This window comes from Scylla paramamosain, chromosome 5 (assembly GCF_035594125.1).
Source record: "Scylla paramamosain isolate STU-SP2022 chromosome 5, ASM3559412v1, whole genome shotgun sequence".
In the NCBI taxonomy this organism is placed as follows: domain Eukaryota; kingdom Metazoa; phylum Arthropoda; class Malacostraca; order Decapoda; family Portunidae; genus Scylla; species Scylla paramamosain.
Window position 1 is genome coordinate 1,649,615 of NC_087155.1, and position 25,316 is coordinate 1,674,930.

The 25,316-nt window shown below is 41.3% G+C and overlaps 1 long non-coding RNA gene across 1 annotated transcript in view; it reads left to right on the plus strand.

Annotated features, from left to right (window-relative positions):
• Positions 1-25,316, plus strand: part of LOC135100271 (uncharacterized) — a 45,826-nt gene that overhangs the window by 14,019 nt on the left and 6,491 nt on the right. The window lies entirely within an intron of this gene.

Sequence of the window (25,316 nt, forward strand, 5' to 3'; positions counted from 1 at the left end):
TCATCTTAGTTTCCCATCTTCTTCATATGCCTTTGTCTTTTCCTTACCATTTTCCTTTCAGTGGCAGTAAAGTCAAATATAGCTGTGTCACGCACCACAATATTTTAGGGAGGCTGCACGTTCATTTTAGTAAAATGTTAACAGTCACTAAACGAAATTAACTCCCAAGAGATTTTATTTATTTATTTATTTTATTTTATTTTATTTTTTTTTTGCATGGGTGAGTGTCTGTGTGCATATATATATTTTTTTGCCCAGTAATTTGACCTGAGGCATCACGTTCATACTTAATTAAATGAATGGCGCACGATGCAGGTAATGTGATATGACCAGTGCCGGGAATCTGATGGCGCGGAATGTGCTGAGGATAGTGAATGGGGGAGAAGGCATGATGCTACTCATGCTGCGGGTATGACAATCATTACTTTATGTATGTATGTGTGTATGTAATATATATATATATATATATATATATATATATATATATATATATATATATATATATATATATATATATATATATATATATATATATATATATATATATATATATATATATATATATATATATATATATATATATATATATATATATATATATATATATATATATATATATATATATATATCAATGCATTGTTTGTGTACTTATCTGTCTGTCTGTCTTTCTGTCTGCTTGTTTATTTATTATCTGTACTATCTTTCTATCTAACTATCCACTTACCTATGTACTAATTATTTTATCCACATACCAGTCGATCTATATATTGACCATCTATCTATCTATCTATCTATCTATCAATATATTCATCCATCACCCTATCTACCTTTCTACCTACCTACGCACAAATCTTTTTAAGCTGTATATAATCCCTTTAAAAGCCTTTCACAACAGACACAGGCACAACACGGCGTTAGATACACAAAGGTAACGGTGAACTTCTCAGTCTGATATTACACTTGTATATCTACGTGGAAAACTACACAAAAAACTTTAATATTTACACCTTTTAACGTACAACCCTGTGAGTTTCTGCTCTCAGGCTTAAGGGAATGACGCCTCTCTGGACTGGTCTAAATAAAGCCATTGTTGTGTGTGTGTTTGTGTGTGTGTGTGTGTGTGTGTGTGTGTGTGTGTGTGTGTGTATGTGTGTGTGTGGTACGTTCCATCGCCAGTGGTTGCCTCCATGCACAGCCAGCACAGTTCATTACGTTCTTGCCGCTCCATTTGTCCTGACCAGAAGTAATGATAGTGTTTATTGTGAATATGTTCATTGGCCCACGTACAGCAAGGCTTCTGTGGTCTAGTGGTTCTTCTTCCTCATGATACTCTCTCTCTCTCTCTCTCTCTCTCTCTCTCTCTCTCTCTCTCTCTCTCTCTCTCTCTCTCTCTCTCTCTCTCTCTCTCTCTCTCTCTCTCTCTCTCTCTCTCTCTCTCTCTCTCTCTCTCTCTCGTTCTCGTCGCGTGCCTGGCCACTGACTCTCTCCCCCCTGCAGGAGGGACGGCCAGAGCACAATAAGATAGGATGGCTCACCGTTTCCTCTTCCACGAACGCAACATGCAAGTTTTTCGTACATATAATCCTACCGGGTGCTAAATGTTAAAGTAATGGCTGAAAATTACACCAGCCGGATTGAGATCATACGGAAGAATCACGCGAGACTTAACTTTAAAAAAATGAGGAACTTATCCGATAAACGTAAATTAATCGAAAATTTATGTCTATGATTTACAATGGCCGCGCTGGAAGTTGGCTCACCAGCTATACAGTGCTGCAGGTAAAGGCGCAGAACTCACTACTTGAAGGAATCACTTGGCTGATTACGAATGTATTGTCTCATTTTTTTTCTCTAATACATTACGTAGGTTTCTTAAGGTCCCTGTAATGGTGTTAAATATAAAAAAAAAAGGGGGTCATTCAACTCAAGAAACAAGAAAGAAAAGATATATACACACATTTGGCCTGAAAAGAATGGATATGTTAGGCATTGTTATATTTAATTTTATATTGATCAAAGTGCGCGGAACGTTTGGGGTGAGGGTAACGATAGGGGCCATGCTTAGCTGGGTGTGGCAGCCCAAACTCAGGACATCTGGATTCCTTAAGTGACCTGACTTAATGTTGGCTAAACATCAGGGTACGCAGAGTCAGATGTTTGTTTGTTTCCAATTATCAATAAGTTAGTAACAATAAATCAACTAATAATGAATAAGTAATAAAAAAAAAATAAGTAAGAACCAAGTGCTGAGGCGAAACACACACACACACACACACACACACACACACACACACACACACACACACACACACACACACACACACACACACACACACACATCGTCCGTCATATAATTGTCATGCGTGGACTGAATTTGATATGAGTAATGCCATTATAGAATGATTCACTGGGCTAATGGGCGCCCGTCAGCGACAAACAGGGCAATGATACTGTGTTTTGAGGCACATTTGCATCCAAAACACCGTGAATTTGCTTCCTTTATTGTTTTAATGTTTGTGTGCGTGATGCGTGAGGCAAAGGTCGTATCAATTTAGTAGCAATCGATCCAGCTTAACACCATCCAGATCTACCTTCTCTTCATTGACACACTCCACAACTCCATACTTAACACTTCAACACTTGTTTATCCTTACTTCTTTCTGCTTCCATTCCATCTAACACATCCATCCATCTATCCATCCTTGTCATATCTCACATTATTTACTCCGTCCCTACACTCACCCCTTCATAAACAACCCCATACCAAAAGAACCTTACTCTCCGCATCCCTTTCCTCAACGACTTTTCATTTCCAGCCTGTTTCCCTCCTGTCCTGTCCAGCTCCGCCTCACGCAGTCCATGCCCCCGCCTCCCTTCGCGACCCGTCTTGTGTCACATCATGCGGCTGTTGCTTGCAAAGGGCGGGCTCGAGCTCCCAGGTTTATTAGCCTTAGCCCTCGACATGTCACTTAGCACACACACACACACACACACACACACACACACGTGCCGGCCTCACCCGCGCACTAATAATGGTATAGTTCATTCTGCTACTCTGTTTTTCCGTGGCAGCAAAGAATCCAGTATTTGTGAATTCGTATTTACTGTTGAAATTTATCGTTTGTTAAACAATTACGAGCATAAATCAAACTGCGTAATGCGATTAAATCCTTGCGTTAATTGCCTCCGAATGAACAACAACAACGACGACGACAACAACAACGATAATAACAACGACAGGAAATAAAAAAAAACGAATGAAAGTTATTGCTACTTGAATTATGTGAAGTGAAATTGAAACAAATAACAGGAACGACTGTAGGTGAAAATATGAGGGTAAGAGAGAGAGAGAGAGAGAGAGAGAGAGAGAGAGAGAGAGAGAGAGAGAGAGAGAGAGAGAGAGAGAGAGAGAGAGAGAGAGAGAGAGAGAGAGAGAGAGAGAGAGAGAGAGAGAGAGAGAGAGACACCTATCAACTTCTTTCTCACCAGTCCATATGATAAAAAGAACGAAGTTGACTAAAATAATTCGTGTGACAAAAGAAATATAAAAACAGGAAAAAAAAAAAAATAATGTGGTGCACTTCCCGGCAGAAAATATCCATATCCAGGAAAGTGACTTACGCAGGCAAGAGACCCCCGCAAAAATACTTCATTAGGGAGGAATTTGTGTTTGCCTAACCTTGATGAGCCGTGGGCGTGCCTCCAGAAACTGCATTTCCGCGCAAATATTTTCGCACGCATCCCACGTAAGCGAGTAATTTGGTGGGTGGAAGGTCTGCCGGGCCTCTCCTTCCCCTCCTCGTTGTCCTTCTCTCCCTCCTCCTCCTCCTACTTCAGTGACTTTTCGTACCCCTCTCATCTTATTCCCTTTGTCCCTTCCCTTACTTTTCAGACTCTCTCAAATCCCTACTCATTGCATCCTCGTCCCCGCGTTCCCCTTTCCCTGGCTTATTATACTTTCCTCTCTTTCTACCCAAGTATTTTTTTTTTGTACCCTCTTGCATCTCCCTTCGTCCTTTTCCCTGGCTATTTATGACCTCCACTAGTCCTACCCATTGCATCTTCCTCCTTTTGTCCCCTTTGTCCTCTTCTATCTTCCAGGGAATGTTTTGCAGACCCTAGTATCTTCTCTCCTTTTCGTCCTTTTCCCCTAATATCAAACTTCCCTTTTCTTACCTAAGTAATGTTCCATACCCTCTATTTCTTCGTTCCTTTACCTGCTTACCTTAATTTGTCATTACCTCTCTTTTTTTCCACCACAGTAACTTTCCACACTCTCTTAGATGTTTGTTATTTTCTTCCCCTTCCCCTAACTTGTCATGCCCTGCCCTCTCCTTACCTTCATTCTCTCTCTGTCTTCCTCGCTCCGTGTTCCTTTTCTTGCCGTCCCTCCTGTCTCTACCTCAAGCTGCTGCATGTAGCTGTCTTTATCTCTGTGGTCATTTTTCGCCTTAATATTTAGCGGCGTTTCTTACTTGATTACGGCACAGGCACAGCAAATCATTATCCAAGGAAACCCTGACTTGCCTCAGGAAAGACGAATGGCCTCTCTCTCCACTGGCTTTTTGTTAAGGTCTGAAGACAGATGACCTGTTCATCGGGTACTCACTTCACCCGCGCCGAAGAGAGGAAAGTCAGAGCTACAAAAGAAACAAATGTGACCAAAGGAAAAGAAATAAGATAAAGAAATGTAAGAGAGGAATGATCTTGCGAAATTTGTCTGTTAAAAAAAGTAAAATTCTTTGTATCAGAGTAGTGATAATATAAAATGAGTGTATCATCTTAAAGTTCGCTTTGTAATGTGATATACTGTGATATTGTTTTTCTTTTATTAACTTTGTAAACACTGGAAGGAACAAGAAAGGCAAGTAAAGTAAGTACAGGAGTAGAAAAATGGCAAAAGTCCTGAAGTTTTTTTTCTCGTAGCCCAAACAATCGGTGTGTTACGACAGGTACTTTTCTTTCCCCTGACACGGGCAGAGTACAAGTTGTTCACACACGCGAGACAAATATTTTGTTGGCGCAGGAATTCCTCCTCAGTTGTGCTACACGTGTACTCTTGGTGCAAGCATGCCTGACGAAGGAATGAATAAAAGTAAATTTTCTCCGATGACGATGAAAAATAGGAGAATATAAAGCATTTCACTTCCGCCATAAAGATAGAACCAACATTTTACGAAGTCTTCACCTCAGCGTCAGGCGTGGTACTAAAGATCAGACTCCCGCCAAACACGCCTAATGGAAGTGAATCGATTACCTTTACTCCAGAACTTCGATGATAACACTCCCTTGGAAACCAGAATGGAGAGTTTACTTTTGGCGAGGCATTTTAAAACCACTTTCCGTACCTGGCAGTAGCTTGAGTGGCTCGAAATAGCGTGGCGGCCGTGTGTTGACCGATAGACTGCCTTGGTCTGAAACCCTCTCAGGCTGGCTTGTGTGGACACTTGCCAACTGACTGAAGCAGCTGTCCATCCTCACTTGCAGGGGTGATCGGTCAATCAACGCCGTATAAGTGAGAGGCAATAGAGGTGTAACCCTGGCGATGCAGTGGCAATAGCTCCGTGGTATTGGGTGAATAACTGACCACATCCTCGGGAGACAAGCCGGTGCTGTGTGCATGTTGAAGGATATTGACGGGCCATCACACTCCCCTTGTACCGAAGAAATAGTTGAGAGAGAGAGAGAGAGAGAGAGAGAGAGAGAGAGAGAGAGAGAGAGAGAGAGAGAGAGAGAGAGAGAGAGAGAGAGAGAGAGAGAGTTATATAGGGAATGGAAGTGAAAATAGACGTAAATCTCACTGACATCCCTCCTTGCCATGGTCTCTCTCCATGCTCCCCCTCACGACCATAAGGTGTGTCTTTAACGAAACTGAGCTGAAGAGAGGAGTGCAGGGACGAGTTATCCTGCCAAACACTTCCCGTGGTTCCAAACACTACTTGCAAGAACACCAGGAACCAGTTATCCTTACGAATATGCATGATAGCAAAGCGTGATGTAAAAAATAAAAAGAGAAAAAAAGTAACAATATTTGAGTCATTACACATGTTACTATTAAAAAAAAAAAGAAAAAAACACACACAAAAAATATATATAAGTAATCTAGATGTGTAGGTGAAGACGTGGAAATATTGTCAAGCTGAAGAAAGGTAGACTATTAGAGAAGAGAAAAAGTATACAAGTAGAGAAGTAGATAAGGCATGGCTCACTCATTTTTTTAATTTGATATTTTAGTATAAAGGATAAAAAAAAAAAAAAGCGGAATAGAACGTGTATGTGTGTGTGTGTGTGTGTGTGTGTGTGTGTGTGTGTATAAGCCACCAGATTCACGGGCCGTGTGATGTTGGTGCATATTTTATTGAGTCCCACGCCACAAGTGGAGGCGCGGTGTCCATCCTGTTACATACCTGACTGCTGGGTGAGTGAAGACTTGACATATGGCGGGACGATAATACAACAAAACACGATAAACAACACGATAAAATTAAACGCGGCTGCAAGATTTATATAGTTTACGCTCATAGTCTGCCTCTTTTTATTACGGTGGACATTATTCTGTGACTCTGCTCTCTGATGTACAGGACAAGTTATCCACAACAAACCCTTCACTAAAAAGTAATACAAGACCAGAAAAAAAAAAAAGACATGCAGTGAACTTTTTATTTAGACGAACATGTTTTGATAACTCATATGACTCACCACGTTTTGACTGCAGTTTAATTTTAGAAGGTTTACATTTCCCACCCCCTTTACAAAAAAAAAAAAAAAACACGTCATGAGTGGAATAGATAGTGGGAGGTTGGTTTGAGTAAGGTAATGGCAATTTAGGGATGGTGAAAGAAATTAAAGGATAATAGATAACTAAAGAGTTTTTTTTTTTTGTATTCATTATGATTTATTTAGTCTTCGTGCTTTTGTATTCAATAAAGTTTAATCTAGTTTTTGTTAGTGACACTAGCGTAGAGCAAAATAAACGATAAAAGAGCTTTCTCATAATGAAGAAGGACGAGAATAAGAAAATTGATAACAAAACAAAAAAAACAAAAAAAAACCTGTATTGCTTGAGTACCTTAGAATAACATCAACAATCAATACAGTCTCGGTGTCTTAATGAACCCATCCTTCTGCAAAAGAGCCATGGAAGTTACTAATGATGACAACAGCTTACCATCATTCAGTCATTGCTACTCTACAACAAACACACACACCTACACACATCCACCTTTTACACATACGACCTCTTGTATAAACCTGAATTCCACACACACCTGCCACATCACCTCAGTCTCCTACACACCTGGTCTGGAATGCCTCCACTTTGTAATTCAGTAGTCCACGTGTTGTGAGTGGGTCGTCTTACCTGGCTGCCACAATCCACACCTTGATTACTGAGTACTGTACACCTGCCCGACTGATTTTCTTTGTTTTTGCTTGGTTCGTATATGTTTGCTGTTCTCTCTCCCCAATTTTTCTCTTTCTCTCTTGTAAGTTATTTATTTGTTTCCATTATTTATTTATTTATTTTTTTCAAGTTAGTGCGAGTACATACAGAAGCAAAAGCACACAAGTATAGTCCTGCTTTCTCTCTCTCTCTCTCTCTCTCTCTCTCTCTCTCTCTCTCTCTCTCTCTCTCTCTCTCTCTCTCTCTCTCTCTCTCTCTCTCTCTCTCTCTCTCTCTCTCTCTCTCTCTCTCTCTCTCTCTCTCAGAGCGGCGGCGTTTAGGCGGCGGAGTGACTTACTGGTCACCTCACAACCACCTCTCTCTCGTGACAGCGTGCCCTTTTGGTGACATCCTGAGGTCATTTAGGTGTGAGAGGTACGTGCGAGCGTCTCAGTAGAGACGTGTGACGGACATACCAGAGAAATACGTTACAACACTTTAATCTTACCATTGGAAATCATATCGTTTATTCTCATTAATGTTACTGTTCTTGTATTTCTTTGTCCTACTTTAATTATCTCGACAGTGAAGGAAGGAAGAAAAATAATGAGAAAGTGTAAAATCGTGTGTGTGTGTGTGTGTGTGTGTGTGTGTGTGTGTGTGTGTGTGTGTGTGTGTGTGTGTGTGTGTGTGTGTGTGTGTGTGTGTGTGCGCGCGTGCGCAACATTAAAAGAAACTCCATAAAATGCAGCTAGGACAAAAAAAAAAAAAAAAATCAAAAGAGAAACGGATCTTATGATTACAAAACGTTAACAGGAAAACAAACTTGAATACTTACAAAGCTTGAAGGAAGCACATTGCACAGGACACCATCCACGCCAGACAGTCTCATTAATTCTACACAAGCAACAACCAAGGCACCCCTTCAGTAACCAAAGAGAGACAACACGGAGCGCCAAACACGTGGAGCTCAGGAAGACTTGAGCACCTTTTTTGTCTTCCCGCCGCGACTCCGGAACTGAAGGAACCAACACTCAACACCTTCCAACTTGAACACCACACACAGAAACCTAACCTAACTTATTCTTAGATGACCCAACCTAAACTTACCTTATGGAAACTAATCTAAACTAACCACACACACAAAATGGAGAAGAAACCATAGCTCATTTTCTACTCATCGCGAAATATATGGAACAAGAAAAAAAAAAAAATTTATTTGCAGTATCAGAGTTAGCCTTTCACGTTTATTTCTCCTCCTCCATTTTCTGCTTTTCTTCTTGTTCTCCTTCCTTTAATTTTGTAGTAAGCAAGGGATGGTGTTACGACACATCTTATAAAACGATTCTTGCTCTCAGTATATTTAACCAAAACGGGATACATTGAGCGGACAACACACTTCATATATACAAAACAATAAATCGACTATGATCATTGCTGGTGACAGTAATGACAACATATAAGCATACTTTCTCCTCAGCTGAGAATGATCCACCTCTTGCTCTTCCTGCTTGTCACTGATGCACGAAATAACATCACAGGTCGTATTATTTCCTTGGCTATGTAAGCGTGGGACTAAACTTGACCACCTGCGAACAGTGACAGGACTGTTATTTTACTTGACCCCAAAAATATGCGTCAGTTATGTTGTGTGAATGGGAATTTGTGGTGAGGTTTTCTACGGCTATAAATGACCATCAGACCGTGGTGGCGTGAAGATGTTAGTGGAATATTAGTAGTGCACACGTCATCATGTATAGACAGAGACAGATAATGGAGATAACCGACTGATAAAAAGGAATACTTAGAGAAATGAAAATACAAAGGCATATAGATATATTACATCTATGCTTTTGAAGGGAGTGTTCATGATTTCAGTGTTGGTTTGGATACGATTCATTATCATTAATGAAAAAATGCATCTCTGTCTGCAATGAAAAGAATAAACCTTAATTTTGTATCTTGCTTAATTCTTGTATCTGATTGGCTTAAGAGCTTATCACATCTAGAATAAAGGCCTCTGATTGGTGGGCCTGGAGGGTGCCCCAGTGCTTTAGCTCCAAGCTGCTGGGAGCTCCAAGGAGGAGCCACACAAGTATCCTTAATATCACCTAGACGTACCTCAGGACGAACAGTAAGTTCAGGGTAAATTTGTGCCAAGTCTTAGATTGCCTACTGAAGACTGGTGCACAGCTGTACACTACGAGACTTAAAAAGAGAAAGAAAACAACAATCAACGGACGCATACGAGACCCTCGCCGAGAAGGAGAACACGAAGAACAAGAGAGACACCAAGGAAAACACAATGAAGAGGAAGTTGAAGAGCTTCGAAGACTGCAGCAACCACAAGAAGAGAAAGGACACTGAAGGCTTTAAAGACAATCATCGCGTCAAAAGAATGACAAGAGGAGACAAAAGCCGCAAGAAGAAAGCGGATCGTGACCAAGAGATTAAGAAACTCAACACAAAGAGAAAAGAGGAAAGCATGGAAGACAATGAGAACCATAAGAGGAGGAAGGTGGATGGCGTTAAAATGGATACAGAACACAAAAAGCAGAAGAACGGGAATGACAGAGAAGAAAAAAAGAGGATGAGGATGGACTGTTTTAATCCCATTATGGACCGCATCAAGAAGAGGAAGCAAAAGGACACGGAAGAAGACAAGAACCAGAACAAGAAGAGGAAGACGCAGGATACTGAAGAACACAGAAACCAAGACAACAAGAGGAAAACCACAGAAGACCTCGAGAAGCAGGTAAAGAAGAGCAAGAGTGAGAACAGTAAAGAACAAAAGAAGCCAGAGAACATGGAGTGCTGTAAACGCCTTATGAACAGCATCAAGAAATGCAAGAGACAGGTTGCGGAAGGGCACGACAGCCATACCAAAAAGCGGAAGAAGGAAGACACTGAAGACCACGAGAGTCAGGCAAAGAAGCTTAACAGGCAGGACACGGAGGAACAAGACAGCCAGGCCAAGAGGCGGAAGAGGGAGGATGCTGAAGACCACGAGAGTCAGGCAAAGAAGCTTAACAGGCAGGACACGGAGGAACAAGACAGCCAGGCCAAGAGGCGGAAGAGGGAGGATGCTGAAGACCACGAGGGCCAGGCAAAGAAGCTTAACAGGCAGGACTCGGAGGAACAAGACAGCCAGGCCAAGAGGCGGAAGAGGGAGGATGCTGAAGACCACGAGAGCCAGGCAAAGAAGCGGAACAGGCAGGACACAGACGGGCCGGCCAAGCAGAGAAAAGGGGACAAGAAAGTGCCAAAAAAGAAGAGGCCGCTGGAGTGTTGTCATCGTATCCTTCACTGCCTCAGGAAGAGATGGCGAGACAGCGAGGACGTGCTGAGACTCAAGCTGGAGGCCGAAAGAGTCAAGGAGAAGAGGAGTGTGAGCGGGTACCGCCGTGTTCACATGGAGGAAGGAAACATGGTGGATGCGACCGTGCGCGGCCACCCGTGCCTTGTCTTGTTTGACACCGGCTCCTCAGTCAGCACCTTGGTCTTGTCACTGGGCCAGAGGTTCGGCATCGTCACGGGCCGCGAGGAGACGGTAAAGATACGCATCAATACCTGGATTGGCGTGCTGCAGTTGGACGTGATAAAGCTGGACGAGGTGGTGGTGGTACTGAAGGGCGGCGTGGTGGTCAACACGCCCTTAGTGGTGTTTCCACAGGAGATGGAGATGTGCTACAGCGCCGAACGAATAGTGATGTCTATGAGCCGCCTGCAGGAGGCCGAAATGCGACAGGAGTTCCACCTCAACGGCAGCAGCAGTCTGTTCCTGCGTCACCCTGAACGTTTGTGGCAGAGATACGAGACGCGGCGCAAGGGCAAAGTCTTCACGTTTGCCGCACGAACACCAGGCATCGAAGAGCCGCTGACGGTGCTGGTGGACACAGGCACCGATATACCGTTCTGTATCACCAAGACCGGCCTGGACAAGGTGCGGCGCAGGACAGACAGGTGGACTCTGCCGCCAGGACGAGTGCGGCTGCAGTTTGACAGAGGCACAGACATACTGCGGGATATAAAAAACACCCAGGCGCGTCCCTTTTTTCACTTCGTGCTTGGACGACCGCTGCTCTATCAATTACACGCAGTCATCGATTACGTTGATTCGTCCATAACTTTGAGTCTCAAAAGAAAACAATTCCGGCTGAACCTCCTCTCCCGCTGAGCGCGCCGTGTTCCGGCGTCTTCTCAGCACCTGCGCGGATTTTTTTTTCTTTTTTTTGTCATGCATTAAGGAGATGAGCAGAGGGAAGATTTAAATTAATAAAAACACCGCTTAAATACACTTTCCCACCGAAAAAAAAAGTGAATATAGTGAAGAAAATTGTCTGGATTAAGGATACTAGATTAATGAAATTATGATTACCGATTGTACATTAAGCAAACACTCTCGTTTAAGGAAATAATGTGGATACGAAAATTAAGATTAAGGATTGTAGGGTAAGGAAACTGTCAGGAATAAGGAAATAGTCTGAATTAAGGAAATTAACAATGAGGATTGTAGATTAAGGAAACAGTCTGGATTAAGGATTTAAGATTAAGGAAATGATCTGGATCAAGGATTGTAGGTTAAGAATTTAAGATCGAGGAAATAGTCTGGGTTACTGATTGCAGATTAAGGATTTAAGATTAAGAAAATAGTTTGGATGAAGGATTTTACATTAACGAAATAGTCTGCATTAAGGATTTTAGATTAAGGATTTAGGATTAAGGAAACAGTTTGGTTTAAGGATTTTAGATTAAGGAAATAGTCTGGATTAAATATTGCAGATTATGGATTTAGGATTAAGGAAGTAGTCTGGATTAAGATAATAGATTAAGGATTTTGGATTAAGTATTTAGGATTAAGGAAATAGTCTGGATTAAGGATTTTAGATTAAGGAAATGGTCTGGATTAAGAATTTTAGATTAAGGATTTAGGATTAAGGAAATAGTCTGGATTAAGTATATTACATTAAGGATTTTAGATTAAGAAATTAGGATTAAGGAAATAGTCTGGATTAAGGATATTAGATTAAGGATTTTGGATTTAGGAAATAGTACGGATTAAGGATTTTACATTAAGGAAATAGCCTATATTAAGGATATTAGATTAATGATTTTAGATTAAAGAAATAGTCTGGATTAAGGATTTTTGATTAAGGATTTAAGATTCTGGAAATAGTCTGAATTAAGGATAATAGATTAAGGATTTCAGATAAAGGAAATGCTCTTGAATAAGGATTGTAGATTAAGGATTTAAGATTAAGGAAATAGTCTGGATTAAGGATTTTAGATTAAGAAAATAGTATGGATTAAGAATTTTAGATAAAGAAAATAGTCTGGATTAAAGATTTTAGATCAAGGATTTAGGATTAAGGATTGTAAATTAAGGAAATAGTCTGAATTAAGGATTTTAAATTAAGGAAATAGTCTGGATTAAGGATTGTAGATTAAGGGCAGTCTGGATTAAGGATTGTAGATTAAGGAAATAATCTGGATTAAGGATTGTAGATTAAGGAAATAGTCTGGATTACGGATTGTAGATTAAGGATTTAGGATTAAGGAAATAGTCTGGATTAAGGATTTTAGATTAAGGATTTACGATTAAGGAAATAGTCTGGATTAAGGATTTTATATTAAGGATTTAAGATTAAGATAACAGTCTAAATTAAGGACTGTACATAAAAAAAAAAAATAGTCTGGATTAAGGAAATTAAGATTAAGGATTGTAGGTTAAGGAAATAGTCTTGATTAAAGATTATAGATTAAAGAGCATGAATTAAGAACATAAGAAATAAGGGAAGCTGCAAGAAGCTACCAGGCTTACACGTGGCAGTCCCTGTATGAAATATACCTACCTATTTTTATCTATTATCCCCATCGATAAACCCGTCTAATCTTCTCTTAAAGTTCCCTAATATCTTAGCACCAACAACATGATTACCGAGTCCGTTCCACTCGTCTACCACTCTTTTTGAGAACCAATTTTTTCCTGTCTCCTTCCTAAACCTAAATTTTTCAAGCTTGAACCCGTTATTTTTTTTTATCCAGGTTGCTGACCCTAAGAATTTTGCTTACATCCCCCTTGTTATGACCTTTATACCACTTAAAGACTTCTAGCAGGTCCCCTCTTGACCTACGTCTCTCTAAAGAATGTAAATTTAACAGCTTCCATCTCGCCTCGTAAGGAATACTCCTCATCCCCTGTATCCTTTTAGTCATTCTCCTCTGTACTGATTCTAATAAACCTATATCTTTCCTGTAAAGTGGAGACCAGATGAGGTCTGACCAGCGCCAAGTATAACTTAAATATTTCTCCCGGCCTTCTACTTTTAACACTTTTAAAAATGAATCCTCGTATCCTATTTCCCCTGTTTATGGCCTCTATGCATTGTTTTCCTAGACGGAGTTCAAAGCTAACTATAACTCCTAAATCTTTCTTGTACCCTGTACCTACCAGAGTTTCGTTGTTTAATGTGTACCTACTGTGTGGGTTTCCTCTACGATAAGTACTTTGCATTTGTTAATAGTAAATTGCATTTGCCATCTGTCCGTCCATTCATTTATCCTATCTAAGTCTGCCTGCAAGGCGATGGCATCCAATTCTGACCTAATTAATCTACCTATCTTTGTGTCATCCGCAAATTTACTAACATCACTACTAATTTCACTATCCATGTCATTGATATATATTAGAAATAGCAATGGCCCTAATACTGATCCTTGTGGCACCCCACTAATTACATGACCCGACTCGGATTTAGAGCCGTTTATTACAACTCTTTGTCGCCTGTCGCTAAGCCATGACCTTATCCAGCCTAACACCTTCTCATCTATCCCGTGTACACTAACCTTTCTCAGGAGCCCTTCATGAGGTACCTTGTCAAATGCTTTACTAAAGTCCAGGTATAAGATATCATAACTATCACCATTATCTACTGCCTCGTACACCTTACTGTAAAAACTTAACAAGTTTGTCAGGCAAGGCTTGCCCTTCGTGAAGCCATGCTGCGACTGATTTATCAAGTTATGTTTGTCTAAATGTTCCCTAATGTTCCTCGCCGTTATTGAATCCAATGTTTTACCTACAACTGAAGTTAATCTAACAGATCTATAATTAGACGCTAAAGTTTTATCTCCTTTCTTAAAGATGGGTATTATATTAGCCTGCCTCCACATTGCTGGTACCTCACCTGATTCAAGTGATTTCCTAAAGACAAAAACTAATGGCTCACTAATAACCTCTTTGCATACCTTAAGTACTCTGGGATATATTTCATCTGGTCCTGGTGTCTTGAACTTTTTTAGCCTATCTCCAGTTCCACTATCTCCTTAGTTATGGAAACATCTGTCGGCTTCTCATTCTCATCTGCTCTAAACACCTGTTCACTATTTGGCATATCCTGCATGTTTTCCAGGGTGAAGACAGTTAAAAAATACTCATTCAGAATTCTACTAATCTCTTCCCCATCTGCTGCCTTTAATGGACCTACAGTATCCTTATTCTTCGTCCTGTATACCTGAGAAAATCCTTTGGGGTGTATTTTCGCCTGGCTGGCTACCTTTAATTCATAATTGCCCTTAGCTTTCCTCGTTAACCTCCTCACTGTTCTAACTAATTCATTATATTGTGGCCTTAAAACTTCTTCACCTGCCCTTAATCTCTTGTATATACTTGTCTTCCGCCCTATATAATGTTTTAACCTAGCAGTCATCCATTTAGGGTAATTTTTCTGTGATCTTATTGCTCTATACGGGATGTTTGCTACCTGACCTGTATGAACTTTATCTACGAAATATTTATACAACTCATCTACATTTACTTCACCTAATCCCCTCATCTCGGCCCCTACCATCCTCTCCACTCCCTCATCTACTCGCCTCGACCTCATTTCTCCCATTTCAGCATGACCTGACCTTCCATCATACTCACACCTATCTCCCCCTCCCTCTCTCTTCCGCCCCTTTCGGACACATCTTCCCTCCTCTTGTCCTACACCCTCACACCTCACCTCACCTCTCTCATCTTGCCTTATCTCTCTCAACTCCGTCCCAGACCTGACCTCACTCTGCATCCGTTGCCAGTTAACTCCTTGGAGGTACCTTTTTAATTCCTCAAAATCTGCTCTCCCAAAGTCAGGTATTTTAATAGTGTTTTTGCTTCTAAAAGTTTCTTCCCATTTTAAATTGTACCTAATTTCCCTATGGTCACTGTTACCTAGCTGTTCTCCAACCTCTACCTGCGTGACTGCTCCCTCCCTGTTAGTAAGAATTAAATCTAGAATATTGTTCCCTCTTGTGGGTTCTACGACTACCTGTTTAAAAAAAAATTATCCTGATTTACCTTAAGAAATTCCTCTGCTTCCTTGTTATCCACCATCAAGCTCCAGTCGATGTTCCTAAAACTAAAATCTCCCATCACACTCCTACCAGACTGTACCCGCCTGCTCTATTTATTTTCTGCCACAGTGAGTGTTAATTTTCTTTGTACTGATCGGTGGTCTGTACACTATTCCTATTACTACTGACTGTGATCCTTCCTTAATATCTATCCATATCGACTCTGGTTTGTTACTGTTTTGATTCTACTGTTAATACAACACTGTAATATGTCCCTAACGTAGAACGCGACGCCGCCTCCTCTCCTGTTTTCCCTATCTTTATAGAACAGTGTATAACCATCTATCTTAACCTCTGGATTAAATACTTTTCCCGACATATATAACCATGTTCCAGTTAAAACAATGATATCAAACTTCTCTACACACGCTATTCCTCTAAGCAAGTCTATTTTATTCAAAATACTTCTACAATTTGTGTAGTAAACACTTAAGCTATTTCTCACCTTCCCTGATCTAGTTACCTTTCTAGATTTAACTAATTTGTCCTCCTCACAACCACTTCTTCCTTCCCGACTAACGAAAAAAGCTCTGGAGTGCAGTTACCTCCCAAACCCGAAACCCGAAAACCCTGTTGTGATAAATGCACTTCACCCCTGGTGTACAAGGTTTCCCTACCATAGATGAACGTCCATCCATTACTATTACGGAAAACAGAATTAAAAAAAAATTCTATATTAACGATTGTAAATTAAAGATTTAGTCTGGATTAAGGATAAAGAATTAGCGAAATTGTTTGGATTAAGAATTGTAGATTAAGGAAATAGTCTGGACTGAGGATCCAAAACAATCCAAAAGGATAGAGGATGGAAAATAATTAAAATATTGAAATTGAGACGGTCATAAAGAGAGAATATGATTTAGGAAGAAGAAGAAAAAGAAGAGGAACAAGAACAAGAAGAACAAGAACAAGAAGAAAACAAAATAAGAAAGAAATGAAGAAAAAGGAGGAGGAGAAGGAGGAGTTACATAACTTTACATAGAAATACAGGCCACAAAAGACCTTACGGTGCTCACAAGGCGACCCGCCCTAGGACTACTAAGATCATAGTATAAAAAGAACAGCAAAGTAGAATTGTTCCTTTATGTTTATCTCTTCTAATTGTTTCTAACATTTTGCATACGTCTGAAGTTAAACTAAGTGCCTGGTAACCACGTGAAGATTTACATTTTTTTTTTTTTTAATCGGAGTTACGTTAGCGAGTTTTAACTCATCAGGCATTGTACCGGACTGATGGGATTTATTGGAGGAGGACGGGGAGGAAGAGGAGGAGGAGGAATAGAGGGTGAGAACGAGGAAAATGATGATCATAAAAGAGGGAAAGAAAATAAGGAAACAGCGCCATTCTCCCCTGACAAGTTTTCCTCCATTTCGTCCCCTCATTTTTCTCTTCTCTTCCCCTCACATCCCCCTGTTTCCTCTTCTCAAAATGCCTCTTTCATCTATACCTTTCCTTTCCTACTTTCACTTCTACCATCCATTTTTCTATCCCGTTTCTAAAATACGACCCCTTCTTTCTCCTTTAAATAAAACAAGTAGAGAAGACATTGCTACGTAAACAATAAATAAATGAATAAATTAACCAACAAATAAACAGTACAACACTTCAATCTTACCATTGGAAATCATATCGTTTATTCTCATTAATGTTACTGTTCTTGTATTTCTTTGTCCTTCTACTTTAATTATCTCGACAGTGAAGGAAGGAAGAAAAATAATGAGAAAGTGTAAAATCATGTGTGTGTGTGTGTGTGTGTGTGTGTGTGTGTGTGTTCACGCGCGCGCGCGCGCGCAACATTAAAAGAAACCCCATAAAATGCAGCTAGGACAAAAAAAGAAGAAAAAACATCAATAAAGAGAAACGGATCTTATGATTACAAAACGTTAACAGGAAAACAAACTTGAATACTTACAAAGCTTGAAGGAAGCACATTGCACAGGACACCATCCACGCCAGACAGTCTCATTAATTTTACACAAGCAACAACCAAGGCACCCCTTCAGTAACCAAAGAGAGACAACACGGAGCGCCAAACACGTGGAGCTCAGGAAGACTTGAGCACCTTTTTTGTCTTCCCGCCGCGACTCCGGAACTGAAGGAACCAACACTCAACACCTTCCAACTTGAACACCACACACAGAAACCTAACCTAACTTATTCTTAGATGACCCAACCTAAACTTACCTTATGGAAACTAATCTAAACTAACCACACACACAAAATGGAGAAGAAACCATAGCTCATTTTCTACTCATCGCGAAATATATGGAACAAGAAAAAAAAAAAAATTATTTGCAGTATCAGAGTTAGCCTTTCACGTTTATTTCTCCTCCTCCATTTTCTGCTTTTCTTCTTGTTTTCTTTCCTTTAATTTTGTAGTGAGCAAGGATGGTGTTACGACGCATCTTATAAAATGATTCTTGCTCTCAGTATATTTAACCAAAACGGGATACATTAAGCGGACAACACACTTCATATATACAAAATCGACTATGATCATTGCTGGTGACAATAATGACTTAACATATAAGCATACTTTCTGTGCATGTGTTTTGTTTATTTATTATTTGTGCATAGAGGAACTGAAAGGTTAGCAGCCTGCAGTGTTTTTGGTCAACCCATAATTTTGGGTATTTGTTCAGTCATTACTTGCTTGTTACTTGCGCATAGAGGAAGTAAGGAAGGTAATAAGCTGCAGTGTTTCTGATCACCCTGTGTTCTGCGTATCTGTTCAGTCGTTGTTTATTATTTGTGCATTGAGAAACTAGTAGGAAACAGGATGCAGCGTCTCCAATCACCACTTGTCAACCTTCTCTTGGCCTCAACATTTCAATTGGTCTCCTTGTTCATGTTCATTTTAATAGTGTCACTGTTTGGTGCAAGTGTTTAGTTAATGTTGTTGTTGTTGTTGTTGTTGTTGTTGTTGTTGTTTTATCTGCACACAGAGGAACTGCTAGGCTACAGCGTCTCATATTACCGATAATCTTCCCCTTTCTTTCCTTGCCCATCACAATCTTAGCTTATTTCTTAACAATTGTGGTTTTCCATGCTGGTATTATCGTTAGTTCAGTGATGCTACGGATGTTTTCAAGCCACAGTTTTGACGATTTGCTCAGATGAAGTTTTTTTTATTAATCACTGGGCGTTTCAAATTCTTGATGTCCTAATAGCCACTGGTCTTATGATTTTTTTTTTTTTTATATATAGCTAAATAAGAACATAAGAACATAAGAAATAAGGGAAGCTGCAAGAAGCGACCAGGCTTACACGTGGCAGTCCCTGTATGAAACACACCTACCTATTTCCATCTGCTATCCCCATCCATAAACTTGTCTAATCTTCTCTTAAAGCTCTCTAGTGTCCTAGCACTAACTACATGATTACTGAGTCCGTTCCACTCGTCTACCACTCTATTTGAGAACCAATTTTTTCCTATCTCCTTCCTAAACATAAATTTTTCAAGCTTGAACCCGTTATTTCTTGTTCTACCCTGGTTGCTGATCCTAAGAATTTTGCTTACATCTCCCTTGTTATAACCCTTATACCACTTAAAGACTTCTATCAGGTCCCCTCTTAACCTACGTCTCTCTAAAGAATGTAAATTCAACAGCTTCAACCTCGCCTTGTAAGGAATACTCCTCATCCCCTGTATCCTTTTAGTCATTCTCCTCTGTACTGATTCTAATAGACCTATATCTTTCCTGTAATGTGGGGACCAGAACTGCACCGCGTAGTCTAGATGAGGTCTGACCAGCGCCAAGTATAACTTTAATATTACTCCCGGCCTTCTACTTTTAACACTCCTAAAAATTAATCCTAGTACCCTATTTGCCTTGTTTCTGGCTTCTATGCATTGCTTCCCTAGACGGAGTTCAGAGCTAACTATAACTCCTAAATCTTTCTCGTACCCTGTACCTACCAGAGTTTGGTTGTCTAATGTGTACCTATTGTGTGGGTTTCCTCTACCTACGCTAAGCACTTTGCATTTATTGATATTAAATTGCATTTGCCATCTATCCATCCATTCATTCATTCTATCTAAGTCTGCCTGCAAGGCGATGGCATCCGATTCTGACCTAATTAATCTACCTATCTTTGTGTCATCCGCAAATTTACTAACATCACTACTAATTCCACTATCCAAGTCATTGATATACATTATAAATAACAATGGCCCTAATACTGATCCCTGTGGCACCCCACTAATTACATGACCCCACTCGGATTTCGATCCGTTTATTACCACTCTCTGTTGCCTGTCACTAAGCCATGACCCTATCCAGCCTAACACCTTCCCATCTATCCCGTGTGCCCTAACCTTTCTCAGGAGCCTTTGATGGGGCACCTTGTCGAATGCTTTACTAAAGTCCAGATATAAGATATCATAACTATCACCATTATCTACTGCCTCGTACACCTTACTGTAAAAACTTAACAAGGTTGTCAGGCAAGACTTCCCCTTCGTGAAGCCATGCTGTGACTGATTTATCAAGTTATGTTTGTCTAAATGTTCCCTAATGTTCCTCGCTATTATTGACTCTAACATTTTACCTACAACTGAAGTTAAGCTGACAGGTCTATAATTAGACGCTAAAGTTTTATCTCCTTTCTTAAAGATGGGTACTACATTAGCCTGCCTCCACATTACTGGTACCTCACCCGACTCCAGTGATTTCCTAAAGACAGAAACTAACGGCTCACTAATAACCTCTTTGCATTCCTTAAGTACTCTGGGATATATTTCATCAGGTCCTGGTGACTTGAACTTTTTTAGCCTATCTATCTCCTGTTCCACTATCTCCCTAGTTATGGAAATATCTGTCGGCTTTTCATTCTCATCTGCTCTAAACACCTGTTCACTATCTGGCATATCCTGCATGTTTTCCTGGGTGAAGACAGTTAAAAAATAATCATTCAGAAGTTTACTAATCTCCTCCCCAGAACTAACCAGCTCCCCATCTGCTGCCTTTAATGGACCTACAGTATCCTTATTCTTCGTCCTGTATACCTGATAAAATCCCTTGGGGTCCGTCTTCGCCAGGCTGGCTACCTTTAATTCATAATTGTCCTTAGCTTTCCTCGTTAACTTCCTGACTGTTCTAACTAATTCATTATATTGTGTCCTTAAAACTTCCTCACCTGCCCTTAATCTCCTATATATACTTCTCTTACGCCCTATATAATACTTTAACCTAGCAGTCATCCATTTAGGGTCATTTTTTTGTGATCTTATTGTTCTATACGGGATATTTGCTAACTGACCTGTATGAACTTTATCTACGAAATATTTATACAATTTATCTACATTTACTTCACCTAGTCCCCTCATCTCATCCCCTACCATCCTCCCCACTCCCTCATCTACTCGCCTCGACCTCACCTCTCTCATTTCCGCATGACCTGACATTCCAACATACTCACACCTAGCTCCCCCTTCCTCTTTCCTCCTCCCTTCCGGACACATCTCCCCTCCTCTTGTCCTACACCCTCACGCCTCACCTCACCTCTCTCATCCTGCCTTATCTCTCTGAACTCCGCCCCTGACCTGACCTCACCCTGCATCCTTTGCCAGTCCACTCCTTGGAGGTACCTTTTTAATTCTTCAAAATCTGCTCTCCTAAAGTCAGGTATTTTACTAGTGTTTTTGTTTCTAACTGTTTCTTCCCATTCTAAATTGTACCTAATTTCCTTATGGTCACTGTTACCTAGCTGTCCTCCAACCTCTACCTGCGTGACTGCTTCCTCCCTGCTAGTAAGAATTAAATCTAGAATATTATTCCCCTATTTAATTCATGCCACAGTGAGGTGTTAATTTCCTCTGTACTGGTCGGTGATCTGTAAACTACCCCTAGTACTACTGACTGCGATCCTTCTTTAATATCTACCCATATCGACTCTGCTTTGTTATCTGTTTTAATTCTACTGTTGATACAACACTGTAATGTGTCCCTAACGTATAACGCGACGCCTCCTCCTCTCCTGTTTTCCCTATCTTTATAGAACATTGTATACCCATCTATCTTAACCTCTGGATTAAATACTTTTCCTGACATATCTAACCAAGTTTCAGTTAAAATAATGATATCAAATTTCTCAACGCTCGCTATTCCTCTAAGCAAGTCTATTTTATTCAGAATACTTCTACAGTTTGTGTAGTAAACACTTGAGCTATTTTTCACCTTCCCTGAGCTAGCTATCTTTCTAGATTTAACTATTTTGCCCCTCGCCTTCTCACTACCCCTTCTTCCCTCCCGACTAACGAAAAAAGTGCTGGAGTGCAGTAACCTCCCGCTCGAGTGGACCTTTAGCATCACCATCAGGGTAAATATCCTGTCATTCACCTTGCGTGTTGATATACATGATGATTTAGCTGAATACCAAAAGCTGCAGGCGCCCACCACCACCAGCGCATCCCGCAACACCCTTGCGTCTTACCACCCACGTCTTATTCAAAGCCTGTGCGTTGAGCGGCAGGAGGCGGCGAGGCGTGACATAGCGACGCCTGATGACCCGTGGCACGAATGACAACGTGGTGAATGGCAGCGGCAGTAGGGGCATGGGAGGGGGCGAGGGGCCTGGGAGGTGATTTGCTCCTCCACTCATCTCCAGGCTATCGGAAACGTGTGCCGGAGACATATGACTTTAAGATACTCCAGCTAGAGGTGCGATATGAAGCAGAATATACTGCCCGGCCAGCCGGCCAGGATGTCAATAGATGCGCCGCCAAACCCTCAAGCTTCCTCGCTAATATTATGTGAAGACGCTGGCCAGCCGAGGCGTGGGAGAGTGTGAGGCAGAGGGAGGGTCTCTGCCACCGCCCACCACAGACCTCATTTCATCTTCCACACCAAGACAGTTTGTTTATTCATATGTCTGGCTGTGATCACTACCGGGATTTGTAATAGATGGCATCTGGAGCTTCCACATCTTCCTCTCTTACTTATACTGGGTGCAAGTGTAGCAAACTCGCACAATTGTGTCCTTGACTTGCTTCTGCGTGGGAGGAAGATATGAAGGGAAACTTTGTGCACGAACGTATTCCAATCTTGCTTCTTTTATCCTTGCTGTGTTCTAGGAGTGCGTACGTTGCAAATATAAATAAGTGACACACAACAAACATTCCTGAGGCCCCAAACTAATCAATGCATAATATAGTACTGTACTGAAGTTAAGGCATCCCTGTTTGTCAGAAGGCACCGATGGTCAGCTGTGTGGCCGAGGCGTTCTTGATTTACGCAGCACAACGCTCCATAATTTAAGTGCTATCTCTCTCTTAGGCGAAATCGCTCATAACAAGTAAAATAAAAATAAAAGTTTTGGTCGCCTTAACTTAATTTTTACTTTTCTTTCCTGAAATGAGGATAAGGAAAGATACTCGAGTTGCTTGAACACTCTTAAGACCGTGCCAGCATTTTAAGACTTTAATGTCTCCCCTGAGCAGCGTTTCTCTTAAAAGAAAATAATACATTTTTCCGCTGCGTTAATCTCTCCTCTTTTGGACCCGGGCGGTGCAGGTGAAGAGCGAGGCCGGAATAAAGGCAGAGTAGACCTGGAATACTTATTGCTGCCGCGAGAGGTAATTTTTGACTCTCCCCACCACTTTAATGCCTCGACTCCAGGGTGATTTTAAAGGTTTTCGTATTGTTTCGCTACATTGCATTGTACTCTTTTATCTTTCATCCGTCACATTTGTTAGGTTAATGATGTTTTGTGGTTCAGGTTCTCAGTTGTTTCTTTCTTAAGACTCTCTCTCTCTCTCTCTCTCTCTCTCTCTCTCTCTGGAAAAAAGATCTTCACAATATATACAGATTTTCCGTCACTTCATGAGTGTATTTTATGTTATTTCCATGTTAGTCTTTTTTGTAGCAAAGGGAAAAAACATGTAACCTGCCTCCAATGCGGGTTGCGCAACTGACGGTCACGTGGCTGCGTGGGTCGCGTGTGGCTAGTTCATGGACCACAATGAGGACATCGGGGCACATTCACGGCTTGCTGGGGCGGGACACGTGCTGCACATCTCCGTGTAGCTCAAAATGGCGCGTCTTGGTGCCAGTGTCTCGAGGATGAGGCGGCCACCAGGCGGCATTGTGGGTCAGAGGGAATCATCACCCACGCAACACACGCATCAGCACTTGACAGCACAACGCACACATTCCTCCACGTACACAGTGTACCATTGCGTTTATACATGTAATTGAAGTAGCTTTGCGTCGCCAGTGCATTTCTGTGCATTGAGAGGGAAAGGTATGACAGTATGTAATTAAATCAAGAACGTAAGAGGTGATATCGAGTAAGTAAATAACTAGGTGTGCAGTGCGCGTGGGAGGGCGTAGGGTGGGGCGTGGGAGAGCGTGGCGCGGCTGTTGGTGCATTCGCCGCCTGGGTCCACCTGGAAGGGGATGACCCGTGCAGGTATTTCCCCAGCCCGCCCTCATCACTTAGCTTACCCTTAGAGGCTCAAGGAGGGAGCTGGTCATAACGACAACTGGAGCACAGTATGGATGAACGCCCCAGTTTATTCCCGCATATTTCCTGAGGAGCGGCCGCGCTGTAGTGTAGTGTGGACAACAACACATGGTAAGGGCTTATGATTTAATTTTATATATATCACATCTACACATTTTGTCAAAGACCGTGGATAAGGAGAGAGATGGACATGTGAGAATAAGAGTGAGAGTAAGATTTGCATTAAAAAGTCGGAAGAAAGGGAGAGAAAGGGAGAAGTGAGAGAGGTGTGAGAGAGGAAGAGAGATGGAGATGTGAGAGTGAGAGTGAGTGGGTAGGTCACGGATTTGGATAAAAAAAAATGACAGAGAGAGAGACAAGGGGAGAAGTAAGAGGTGTGAGAGAGGAGGAGAAGTGGAGATGTGGCAGTGAGGGTGATGGTGAGAGGGAGAGTGAGAGGGGAGTGGTCCTCTACACCTCCTTCCTTCCTCCTCTTCCTCCTCCTTCTCCTCCTCCTTCTCCTCCTCCTCCTCCTCCTCCTCCTCCTCCTCCTCCTCCTCCTCCTCCTCCTCCTCCTCCTAAGTATACACTATCAAACGTTGTATTAGTTAAACTATCATGCCTTGGTTTACTCAGGCATCCCGCTAGCATTGACAAATACCATAGCATTGTATGAAGAATGTTGTTCAAGCAGTGAGTATTATGAGATAAATAAGCTGCAGCAAAGCTCTAATGCAACGACCCAGGAACAGCAAATATAATGAACAGCCAACTGGAATAATGCACCACGATTTCGAGAACATTATAGAAAGCCACTGCAATTTGCTCCTTCTTTGTGTCGGCGTGTAACATTGTGTGCATGACAAGAGTGGTGACTCAAAGAGTGGAGTCTTATGCAGCTCTCATTCGTTGCACCGCGATGCCATGTAACGCTGAGGCAGTGTGTAATCTTGCTGGGTAGGACGGAGTGCGTGGCGCCAGACCAGTGTGAGAGTGTTCACCTGCAGATGGCTGCGGTTAGTGTGGCCGAATGCGAAGTTTATCACGATTTTGTTTTCAATTACTCATACTTAAAAACTCTACCATGATTGAACA